Source organism: Dipteris shenzhenensis, chromosome 28 (genome assembly GCF_047967505.1).
Source record: "Dipteris shenzhenensis isolate YYH24624 ecotype China chromosome 28, Dip_SZ_1.0, whole genome shotgun sequence".
Lineage (NCBI taxonomy): Eukaryota > Viridiplantae > Streptophyta > Polypodiopsida > Gleicheniales > Dipteridaceae > Dipteris > Dipteris shenzhenensis.
Window position 1 is genome coordinate 6,860,861 of NC_141623.1, and position 13,324 is coordinate 6,874,184.

A 13,324-nucleotide genomic window follows, 5' to 3' on the forward strand; every position below is an offset into this window, starting at 1 on the left:
AAGCATTTGAAAAAAGTCCAAATTTGAAGGATTTTTGAGTAACCCTTTTTCCCTTGAAATATAAACATATAATTATATTGTAAAAGGAAAAAGCACGAATACAAAATGCATTGCAGTGGAGCAGCTTTAAGAAGAAGATTAAGATAGCTAGAACAATGCCTTACGTTCTCTCCTTCGTAAAGTTGGAACTGTATCCTGATTGATTTTCTATAGATAGCTTCGTGATTCTTGAGCATGATGATTGGTTTGCAGTGTGCAACTGCATGGATGCTGCACGAGGCCTTTTGATGGGAAAATGCACTCTTGGTTTGTGCCAATGATAGATCCCTCGGTTTAGCATTTGCTACCTTATTGTAATGGAAAGCGATTAAAAAAAAACGGTTGCTTAGAGAGTCAGTTGATGCACACAAAGCTGCGATGTGATTGGCTGAGGTCAACTATCTGCTAGCTTCATCCATCAAGCAAGCTTTATTTTTAGGAAGTAAAATGTCATTACACTCGAAAATTTCCCCGTTGATTTGTTTGGTAGAACGCAAACACGTGGTAGCCAGTTGGGTTGTGAAAGGCAAACTCAAAATAAGGTGATGATTTAGCATAGTCGAATGGATATCCCGTCTCGTGAATTGATGATATATATCGAGTGGGCAGGGCATGAGAATGCAGGTTTGAACTCTAGAGATGAGTCTTAGACTTAAGAGCAAAAAAGGGTTTCTGTGATGCAGATTGGGGGAGGAGGTCCGAAACGTAAAAAGAATTTAGATACACATTCATGTTGAAACTCTGTAAGCGGGAACTGTCATCTTCAAGCTAAAGTGTGCATGGAATCACAAATTTTAAAACATTGCCTTTAAGGACCATGAGCAAAGGGGGGAGAGAGAGAGAGAGAGAGAGAGAGAGAGAGAGAGAGAGAGAGAGATGATTGAGGCAGAGAGGGTTGAGACTGAGATGAAGGGCAATGCATACACTTCAAGAAACCGATGCAGTACTTCTTCGGGAATTAATTCCTAATTTTCTCTTTTATATCTTGGTGAAACCTCGAATTCTCTTGCCTTCGTAGCCGTTGTAGCATCTTCTCCAACACTGCACTATCCAGTTTGATGATCTATCGCTTCATCTTTTGGTGCTGGTAGCTTACTTCGGTCTAAAAACATCTTCACAGATTTCACATCCTCATGCAGTTGCAAAAGTTTTTCGACACTAAATACCATATTCAATAAATTTGGTGGTGGTGAATTTTAAAGCGAAAGAAAGCTAGCACCTTTAACACCATTGGATCTTTTAGTGCTTTAGTGAAAAGTTTATTGAAAAGCTTAGCGCAATCAAACCAAATTGAGGGCCTAAGATCAAACCAAATCATTGGTCTATATCCATGACACGTGGCTCAAGGAGGTGTGAGAGAACCCAAACATCTCCCTAGGCTGCGTGCCGTAAAGATATTATGCTTTTGAGAGGAAGGGAGAAGCAAGTTGTTGGCACAAGAGATTGGTGATGATGGACAATGGAGAGGCTTGTTAACATAGCATGACATGTGGTTTGGCACTGCCTCAAAAGGAATGGAGGAAGGTGGCATGCCAAATTACTAGATTCTTTTTTTGACATGAAAACTTGGGGGCTTCTTTAGAGGTTGTTCCACTCAACGCCCATTAAGCAAAACTCAACGGAGGGCGTTGGCAAAGTTGAGTATTGAGTGAAGAGGTTCTACATAGTTGGCAATGTCAGAGTGTCCAGCACGTTGACAACCAAAGGTGGGTGCCTCATCAGGCTGAGTTCAGCACCCGCCCAGCCATGGATAACCAAAATGGAGAGGAAGATGGGCACCAAGTGTAGTAGTTCACACCACATGGTTGGCTCATTATTACATCAACAAAGAATCTCTTGGAGATAGTCCACCTGGGTTCGATACCCACAATGGTTCGCGCGCTTTCTCACTTCTTGTCCAATGAGTTGGGTGGGCCTCTAGGGTTGCCCATGGTTTTTTGCACCGAGAATGGTTTGCGTGTTTTCTCACTCCTTGTCCAATGAGTTGGGCGAGCGTCTAGGGTTCCCCATGGTTTTTTGCACTCTTCGCCCGGCCTACGTCCGCGATTGCACCACGTTTGAAAAAAAACCTGCAGTTCATATTTGAACGACAGGCGGACAGGTGGTGCATTGAGATTTTAGGACCGCCAAGTCTCGGTGGAAAGCTAGCTGACACAAATTTAGGGCAACGTTGCCCACTATGTAAGACTAACAAAGAAGAACACGCAAGCTGCGAGAAAAAGAGATACTCTTCCTGTGTGGATAACTGGCTGTGATGACATACATTTCCCGAAGATGAGGCCTTGCTGCCTCTGAACATAGGTTATGATGCCTGAGCCTTGACATTCCGCTTTGAAAGAATTCCAGAGACAGATAGTAGCGTTCTGCATCGAACTTTTGTTGTAGCGACTTGGGCTTTTGTTGTCAACAGCTACGTTTGCGACAGCGTCGTAGAAGCTCTTTTATGTTGACGTTATCAAAGAAATCGGCCATGCTGTGCCTGTTCAAAACGACGCATCACACCCTAGTTCCCTGCAGCTAGTCATGAGCTCCCTCTCCAAACATTGATTCTGCAAGTGCTTTTCAAATTTCTTCCAAATTTTTTGGTCTCTCATTTTTCAATGGTCCTGCATTTTGCAATTGCAATCAATAGTAACAGATGAAGCCAAATCTGGAAGACCTTTTTGTTCTCCGGAGACCAGCTTCACCAAGTCTCGTATGCATAGGTTTGAGCCAGTACAGGATATTTTTTCGAGCATGACAATGTTCGTTTAGTCTATTTGAAGACTACTTGCATGCCATCTCTTTGTAAGGTATTAAACAACTGATTTCACTCTTGCCCAAGTCCGTATAGCTCAATCACAAGGAGTTGTTTCGAGTCTGAAGTTTTCAACCTTCTGGGTGATCCTCACCTCACGAGGGTGGAAGTGTACTGTTTTTTTTGTGTGTGTGTGTGTGGTTATTAGAGCACGAGTTTGGCCTACTGTACCGTCGGACATGCAAATTTCAGAATGTAAAGTCTTTGGCCATGCGGCAGCTTGTGAAAATCTCCTCTATTTTAGGGGTGAGTTGCCCTCCAAGGGGAGTTTCACACCTGTCCGCAGACGGGGAAGCCCTTAAAATGTGTCTGCTTTGATTTAATGAGGCTGTCCGAGGGCGGATCAGTCTAGGTTAAATAATGAATGCTCTCCTTTTAGTACACCACCAAGGAGTTGGCTGAGTGGTAGAGTTGTCGGCCTTGCAGCCAGGGGTTTCAAGCTCAATCCTTGGTGTTTATCTTGATTAATTGATTTTGCTCGGACACCCGCTTGGGTGGGGCTGTGAGGATGCCCAAGAATGCATTTTTGCTTGTCCGTGACTAGGACGGCACATCATATTTTTAACTCGCGCGAGCAAATAGTTGTGAAATGTATGAGACCCAAGCGTGCACTCTCATTGGGCAGCACACCGTCCATTGTTTTGCGGGCGTATGAGTGTTTAAGCTTGTTTGCTTAAAAATACCTACTTGGGAGAGTTTAAAATGCAATAATCTAGCCTTCACAATCAGTTGCAACTTGAATAAAAGAAGTGGACTACTTGTGATTAGCCTTCTTCTTTAGTGTCATGGTTGAGTTTGCCCTTCACCTTTGGATTGTTAATGAAATTTCAATATGAAGATCTAGTAAAAATGTATGTTGAGAGTGTAGGTATCTTGATATTATGTGATAGTATACGATATTGACATGAGTGGGGATATTATAGACATGTTGTCCCTATTATGCGTGAACACGGTTTTCTTCGGTAACTTTGCATGAGGCCCCTAATGAGTTTGGCTAGGTTCCTTTATACATCTAGATATATATCTCCATTGCTTAAATATACAAGAAATTAAAGCCTCTATAGATGTAATTGTCTTGCATATGTGAATTTTTGTATTGCGAGGAAGAAAATTCATGGTCAAATTAACCAAAACCTAAAGTGAATCCTCCACCCTCAAATCAACTATAAAGAAGTCAATTTGCATAGGAGAGAGAAAGGGGGTGAGCTTCTTATGAGCTTCAACTGAAGCATCTTTGACAATCTCTTTGAAGGTGATGTGCACTAGGGAAATGATGGAACGAGGGTATGCCATGAAGAGCAATTGCCATTTCCTAATACCATCCCACACTCAACAAAGTGTCAATGACGCTTATGAATTCGTCATAGCGCACAGTTGCCTTCTAATTGTCGTAGACAACAATTGAAACATGGATTGCAGAGGATGAGATGAGCTCCTTCATGAGGTTCAAAGTAGGCTTCTTTAAAACATGGAAGGATAGCTCATGACTTGCCAATTGGAATGCACAATTGTGTTCCAGTCATTGGTTGCAACCATTTAAGCATGGGTAGGGGGAATATTAGTTTATAGTAATTGCATCGTGATCCATTTTAAGCATGGATAGAGGGAATGTTGGTTTATAGTAATCACATTGTCATCCATTTTTCTTTAGTTGGGAGTCGAGCTACTATAGATGGTGACCTATTCAATGATTATTGAGAGAGTTTTTAAGTAGACTCATATGTAGTGTGGCATCCAATATCTCACAAGAAATTAGAATTAGAAGAGAGAGAAAAATACGATTGGGTTAATAGTTTCTTGTATGAATTCCATAGGATGTTATTTATGATATAATCAATTGACTCCTCAATTTCGAAGACAATGTGAATCCATAACATGTCCCTTGCTATTTTGAGCCTTGTAGAATAGCCCTCATGTTGCATTTTTGCTCGTCATTGGGGACTTCGTTCTGCAACAGAATGCTATGCAGAGGAAAGGAAGTTGTAGTTGGTTGGTGGAAATTTGGCTAATAAATTTAGGTCTCTCATTTTGATCCATGGGGATGGGCTCTTATGTCCTTTCTCTTTTGTTTTCTCCCTCTTGCGCTTGTTTTTTCCTAGGCTTTACCTGTGAGATCTCTGTTTGTCTTATTTTCTTTCCGTTTAGATTCTTTCCTATCCCATTGTACATCATTGCAAACCCAAGTGTTTTTATGTGCTACGTCTTTCTCTAGCATTCCTTTTGAGTCTGCTATTTTTCTCACTCTCTTTTGTAGATTTTTGTCCTTTATGACGGAGGTGACTCTTGATGCTCATAGGTTGAGATGGCCTCATGGGTGTTTGTTTCTTTTGGTTGATGCAGTTTCAAGCTTGCTTCATTGCATTGCTCTTACAGCCCTAGTTACTAGCCTTGTGATCATTTCAAGTATCAATTGGCTCATGTAGTCTAGGTAATGGCCTTGCACTCTCTCTTTATAGGTAGTTGCAAAATTGTGGATGTGAATGAACAAAGTTTTGTACTTCGTATAGCTAGTAAGGAGTCATATTTAGACAAAAATGGGTGAACACCTCAACTAATAGCTTATTCAACTTAATTAAATTGAAACCTAGCCTAACAAAAAGAACTTACAGAACTACACCAAATGCACTAGTAACTCAACTAGAAGAGCTTGTAGAAGTAATAGCACTCGAGAACACAATTCTTACAAGGACTTGCCAACACCCTAGCTCATGACCAAATCCACCTTTAAAATAGGCTCCACCAAGCCCTTCTCAAAAGTCTCATCTTCATTGGAAACCTTTGCAAAAACACCAACTCTCTCTAAATCCATGGTGCGAATGACACCATCTCTAAGGTTCCCACAAGAGTAGATCCAACAAGAATGGTGCTAGCACAAACAAAAAATTCCCATTAGAAGCATGACCATTAGAATCACAAAGGGTGTAAGAAACAAACTCACCAATTGCTATGACAAAAATTCCACCACCACCAATGCTACACCATTCGTCAGCAAAACCGCATTGACAGAATTTGAAGTTAATACTTCTTTGATACAAACTTGAAGTCATCTTTGCCATATGAAACCCCATCGATGTTTGCATAGAAAACTTAGATGCATTTGTCAAATAAATACACATATCTATGACATTTACCCCCATTAAGGATTGTTGAATAGTAGCCATCTTAAAACTTTGACCATGATCATATCTTAAACAAATGCACTAATGTCAAGCAAACCAATTAATCGCCAATTCTAAGGGAATCCCAATAAGAATAAGCCTTGTCACAATATTCGAATGAAGGATTGTATTAGTAAATCGACCCTCCTTACCCTAACTAAGTTTGGACATCATGCTTGAAACCAAATAGACTTGAAATGCAAATATCATTTGTGAAGCAAACAAAGCATCAACATTATACAAAACACAAACATTGAGGACACATACATGGATTCAAGTATGGCCAATCATGAACCACAACAGCAGCATTAAGATAGGAACAAAATTTGTCTCATAGGTTGAAACTAGAGCCTTCAAACTTCGACACAATATCACTTCATGCTCGAGGTTTGGATGAGGCCCTAGACTTGCTCAAGTGGTAGAGGATTAGAGTAGTGGGCCATTTGGGAAAGCGTGGACCATCAATCATTTTAGAGCAAGATGGGTTACAACGGCAGTGTCTCTGGCTATGGGAGGGAGCTACCATTTACGAGCTAGAGGTAGAATGGGGCTTGAGCGAAGTGGTTTTGGCCGGCCAGAGTAAGGCTCTAGAGTGGAGAAGGTGCCTTTTTCTTATACACAACATGCATGGATCATTGCCTCCATCTTGAGATGGCTACCTAAACTCCTTTAAGAGAGACACTAGAGTGAGTAGCAATTGCCCTTGGAGGCCATCTCCAAATTTGCAGAAGGATTGAAAAGTGAATCCCAGGGCATGACATAAGCGAAGAAACCAGCCCTAGGAACACCAGCATGATTGACAAGGCGCTCTACCACCTCAGTCGAAGAGCAGTGGGCATAGTAAAATCCTTTGCCCAGAAAGACAAAGGAAGAAATACAATCCAGACCCACTGCAACATCAACCCAATGACGAAGCTGAGCTGAAGATAAAACCCTACCCATGAAATAGAGGCAGACTCCAAATTGCTGAGCTTGTCGAAGATCAGAGACCAAAAGGGCAGAATCTAAGGAACAAACAAGCGGAGAACTCAATGAAGGAACTTGTGTGACAGAGGCAGAACATAATTGGCGAAGAAGATCTAGCTGGAGGGAAGAAGAAGGGCCATCGGAAACATCCAACTTTGCCGATTTGATCAAAGGTGAGGCAGACAAACCAGTGATGCTTAAGGGCTAGCCATAAGATTGGAAGATTTCGTACTTCTTCTGGATGGTTGACCATGGGGGCTTGCCCATTGCCCCTAGCTAGAGCAGATGCACATCAGTGGGCATTGTAACCATTGCACGAATAAAGATCTAGAGATAATCCCTCACTATCTCTAAAGCTACCATGCTGTGACACAGAGAATTTGGCAAGGGGCCCTCTTTGGAAAGTGGATCGATTGTAGAGGTTGTAGAGGGATTTTACTTGGGGCATATGACAGCTTGGTTGACCGAGGGAGTCCATGCCTTCTCCATCAACATGGTCATTATAGCTTATTGGATCCATTCAAAGTGTGTGAGGTATAGGATGCAACTCCCCCCTTCTTGGCAACATCTCATTTCTTCCCTAGAGGCCCTTGTTTGGAAGATGTTGTCGAGCATCATTGCTTGGAGCATCTGGCTCGCTCATTGTAGCTTAGTGATGGGAGGTCATCAAGGAGTCACCAAGTCCCTCCATGGCCACTCTAATCACCATTTGGCGATATATCCATCTACCCCCTACACGCCATTTGGGAGCATGAGACATCATGATCCAAGGAAACCATTGAAAGGTGAGAGCATTTTTGAAAGGCTTGTCTTACATGTATCTTTTATGTATTTATAGAGCGAGGGAATTAGTGTCTATAAAATCCCCCATCTGGTCTATTAGTCCCTGTTCCAAAGATTCTCTAAGCAATGAGCTAGGTTCTTTGAAAATAGTTTGGTTTTTGACAAACTGGATTTCTCTTTATCTTGCATGATTATCTCCTCTCATATTGTTGATTTGCATGGTTGGATTTTTCATGCATTAAGAGAAAGTTCTTTTCTCTAGTGATAGTGCTAATTTGTGCTAGTCATTGTGCATGTCATGCTAGTTAGTGCTTGTTAGAGAATTAGTAGTAGCACTAACCAACACTGATTATTAGTGCTCTTGCTAGTTAGTGCTCGTTAGAGAACTAGCAGTAGCACTAACCAACACTGACCATTAGTGCTCTTGCTAGTTAGTGCTCGTTAGAGCACTAGCAAGAACACTGACCACTACTAACTAGCACTACCGATAATAGTAACTAGAACTGGTACTAGTACTAATAGTAAATTGCACTACTACTAACAAGATCAATAAATAGAACAAACTAGCCCTAGCACAACCACTACCACTACCACTACCACTACCACAACCACTACCACTACCACTAACTAGCGCTAGTTAACATTAACAATAAATAGCACTAGTACTAGTGCAAACCATCACTAAAAGTAGTAATTCTAGAACCTATAGTAAACTAGAACTAGCATATTTCTAGCATTAGCACTCGCATATTTCTTACACTAGCACTAGCATATTTCCTACAACATATTTCTCACATATTGCTAATTTGTGCTAGTCATTGTGCATGTTGTGCTAGTTAGTGCTTGTTAGAGAACTAGCAGTAGCACTAACCAACATTGACCATTAGTGCTCTTGCTAGTTAGTGCTCGTTAGAGCACTAGCAAGAACAATGACCAATACTAACTAGCACTACCGATAATAGTAACTAGAACTAGTACTAGTACTAATAGTAAATTGCACTAGTACTAACAAGAACAATAAATAATGATAAATAGCACTAGTACTAGTGCAAACCATCACTAAAACTAGTAATGCTAGAACCTATAGTAAACTAGAACCAGGATATTTCTAGCATTAGTGCTCACATATTTCTTACACTAGCACTAGCATATTTCCTACAACATATTTCTCACATATTTCTTGTACTGACACATGCATATTTCTTGCATTTAAGGTTACTTGTACAGAATCAATTCTCTCAAGCAAGTTCCTTGTAGAGTCGACAATAGGTCATCTATGTCTTTTGATGATGATCGAGCACTAGACAGATTCAAAATAGGGTTTTTCTATGCAATTGTAACTTTATGAGTTGATCTTAATGTTACATGCAATTCATTAGCTGACAAGGTATTATATTTTGAGAGAAGCAAGCTCCTCATACAAACCAGAGCTAAGAAGTGTACTTGACACTATGAAGTAGAGAATGTAACTCAGGCTCACCCTACATGGCAATTGACTACAACTCAGTCTAAACTTGTAGGATAGGGGGATGCCACTTGCTTGCAAACTATAAGGTAAGAGAATGCAACTATGACTAAATGTAAAGTGCAAGAGAATGCAATTGAGGATGAACTTATAGGATAGGATGACCTATTGTTATAGGATATCCTTGATAAGTGGGTGAGGAAGTGGGCTACTGGTATTACATTTTCAAATGTTGGCTATTTTTTTAGTTGGTAGATGAATATGTGTGCTAACCCAATGTTTCTCTTGATTCACATGTAAAGGGTGCAAAAAAACCCCAAAAATAGAAAATGGAGGTGCTCATAAGGAAAGAAGCCATGCAGTTGTGGATGGCTCTAGAATGAGCACTATATCAGGTTGTAGATATCACAATAGGAAGGAAAAGCACACCAATGCCTACACCAAGTACTGAGAGTGGTCCGAAAGCTTGGTCAACTCCCCCACAAGATCCCCACTTCAAGCCTACATGTAGAGTCTATTACGAATGCGCTTCTGAATCTAGTTCAAATTCATTCCAAATTTTTTCAAAAATCTGCTTTAGATATTAATCTCAATCTAATTCTAGTTTATCTGTCATGTATTTGAATCTGCTTATGAATCTATGTTGTGAATCTGTTATGCATATGTATCAAATATATTTCTATATCTGTTTCAAATCTATTTCTAAATGTATTTTAGATATCCTTATGAATTCATTATGAATTTGAGTCTTGTTATGAGTTTATCATGAATCTGAATCTACTTATGGATCTATTTTTTGAATATGTAATGGATCTATTATTTAAATTTTGTATGCAGTTGTTTCAAATCAATTTAGGAGGAGGAGATGCATGAAGCCATAGCAAAGATTTGGTAGCAAACCAACTTTGCCCCCTTAGGATGGATGGGCCAATTTGATAGTAACATTGATTTGGAGGAGTAGCAAGGAGCTACAATCACATGCATTGTAGAGCCGTCACACACTTCATGAGAGGGAGAGAGCTTTGAGATGTGATTTGCCTTCCATAGATAGCTGAGAGAGTAGGAAATGGCCTTCTAATAGCTTTTAGATAGGTCTGAGAGTTCACGCCTTGACCCCCAGACCATAGAGATCCACATAGTTCTCTTACCAATCCTTCAAGGAATGGTGGATCTAGTAGGGGGATAGGATGACTAGTCAATTTTTCCACACTACTGTCCCTCGATCCATTAGGACCCAACTTAATGGTTATGGAACCACAATGGTCAAACTCACCCAAACCCATAAAAGATCCTCATGAGCTAGTTCTAGACTGAGGAGGAGACCCCTCAGGTCCTCTTTGTTTAGAACTCCATGTGGGCACACACTCCTCTAATGGTCTCGCAGGGCATAGGGAGACAATTGGATTTACCATTCATGGATGAGGAGCTCGTAGAAGCCCACAAGGCCAAGGAGAGGATGACCTGACCTTGGCTTTCTTCAAGAGCTTTCGGAGTGCATTCATGTTTCCCTACAGGTGTCCTTTCAAGAGATTTTTGATTCCAAATTACTCCCTCAATCGATAAGTCTCGTAATTGGATTTTATTCATCTTAAAAGGGAGAGACCACATTGATATCCACCAGTGGTGCTTTATTACTCTTCCAGATATTACAAGATCTTAGTCAAGGTCTTGAGCTTGTGCTTACATTCCCATCATGCTGGCATCATACATGACATGGAGATTGGTTTTATTAGGAGACCATCATCTTGGACAACCTCTTCACTTTTTGGGAGATAGTGGATTGGACATGAGAAAAGTCTCAGCCTATTGTAGCCCTTCTCTTGGATTTCAAGAAGGCTCATAGTAGGGTAGAGTAGCCAATTTTGAAGGGCACTGTGAGGAGGATAGCTTCTCAAAGTGATGGGTTAAGGGTGTTGCAGCTCTGTTTACGGGGACTACCAGTCAAATGGGTATTGGGGGCCATATAGGGGAGAACTTCTCCATCTCTCACTTAGTATGCCAAGGCTTACCTCTGACACGCTTCCTTTTTGTATTTGTGATAAAGGCTCTGGGCTACTTCTGAAATCCTAGATGGCTGGTTTCATTGGGATGTGCTTACCAATATGCCAAGAGGATGAGCTTCTAGACTCAAACTTTATAGATGACATGGCCCTTTTGGTGGAGGGTGCTATAGCAAACCTGAAGGCAGTTCAAGGCACCCTTGAGGTATATTGCCAGGCATTTGGTGCTAGGATCAACTAGACCAAATTGGTCAGCTTTGTTGTACAACTTAGGAGCTCAGGGGATCATGGAATGGGGAGACATTGTTGGCTTCCATTGGATTTCACAAGGTTAGATCCTTAGGTACTTATGCTACCAGGTGGGCATTGATATTTTAGTGGATCAAAAGATCACCCTTGGGCTAGAGAGTGTAAAGCGCAAGAGTGTGCAACACAAGCTCTTGTATTGGACCTTGGCCAAAATCTCCTTAGCACGGTGGGCATGGTGACCAACGAAGTCCTCTTGGCCATGGCCTCTTACATAGCCTCATGCTATGTTCTCATGGGACACATGGGATAATTCATGTGCTTAGCACATAATTTCTTGTGGGAAAGATTGGATGCAACAAGAAACATCAGAACCAAGGTGGTTTGGCAAACAATGATCCTTCCCTAGGACTGGGCATCATAGATCTACAGATACATAGCAAATCCCTTTTGGGAAACTAGTAGTGTGAAGACTCAGTGTAGCCTTTAAGCCCTAAAAACTCTTACTTCATAGAGTGATTCTTAGGGACACTCTTGAGCACATGATGGGGATGCTCTAGGTGAAGCACTATTGAGGAATGGTCTCTGTTATGGTTTGTTGCACCTCCTCCCCTTGTAATAGGTAATCGAGAATCTACACCCCTTTTGGGGAAGCCCATGATTGGCCTATTCTAGGTGAAGCATTATCAAGGAATGATATGAGATTACTGTCTTGGCTAAGATACCTATGACTCCTCCCCTTTGCATTGCCCACTCCTCCCCAACATAAAATCTGTCAAGATACTCAAGTAGGCTATCATGTCATCTTTGCCTGAACAAGTACTCAAGAACTCTGCCTCCTACCAATGGATCTCAGCCACTCACCATAAAGATGAATTGCTCCCAAGTACTACACTTTGAAGGTGGGGATTGTAGAAAAAGAGGCTTCTCCTTACTTGTCCTCCTCCAACCATATATTGTTAAACTATCCTCCAACAATCCATCAGTCAACATCTAGGAGGAACTTGGTAAGCTATCTCCAAAATATTGGTCTCTGCTATCAATAGATTGGTGCGTAAACATTCCAGGTCCCAATCCTAGATTGCCCCATCCTCACACCAATCAATATTTCCTATCCTCCAACGAGCTCCCCCTGGTCAAAAGCATATGTAGCCAAGGATTGGTAAATTGAGATGCAGTGCTTGACTCTTGCTATCGCTAGGACCAAATCTCCAACCCATGCCTTGGAAGAAGTCAATGCCATCATTTGATGGCATTGCCGTCATTTGATGTTTGAGATGGAGCACACGTGCTCTTGAGTTAAGAGGAAGTTGATAAAATTGTCCACCATATATTATTGTAACTCTTGTCAAAGAATAAGCTACATGGCTCACGATGTGCCCGGACTTGAATACCATGCACGTTCCAACTCATGGGGAGTGGTGGGAAAGGGTGGGGGGCAGGGGGTGAGTGAACAAGGACCTCCTATTTAGTGGAAGCCTATGTGATGATCACATAATTTTGTGAATTTAGAGGGGTTTCAAAGGGGAGTAGTCTGGATGTGTGCAATGTTGCACCAAATACATGATAAGCTCAATGACTACATTCAAGATCTATAGCATCAAGAGGGAGACCTCCAATCCTAGGTGACTACCACACTAGTGAAGCATCTCAAACTTCTAGCCCCAAGCAGATCACATGTATTACAAGGATGAGGTCGCATCTCTCTCATGAGAAGGCAAATTGGAAGGTGATCGTGTCTATGTGGGAGATCCATATCTCCCTCCCTTGGGGACCTAGCCACTCCTCCATCATGCAGAACATCTACTTCTTGATTATAAGATCAAAGAGAAGGGATCCCATTCTCCCCTTCTAGGTAACAAAGTTGAAC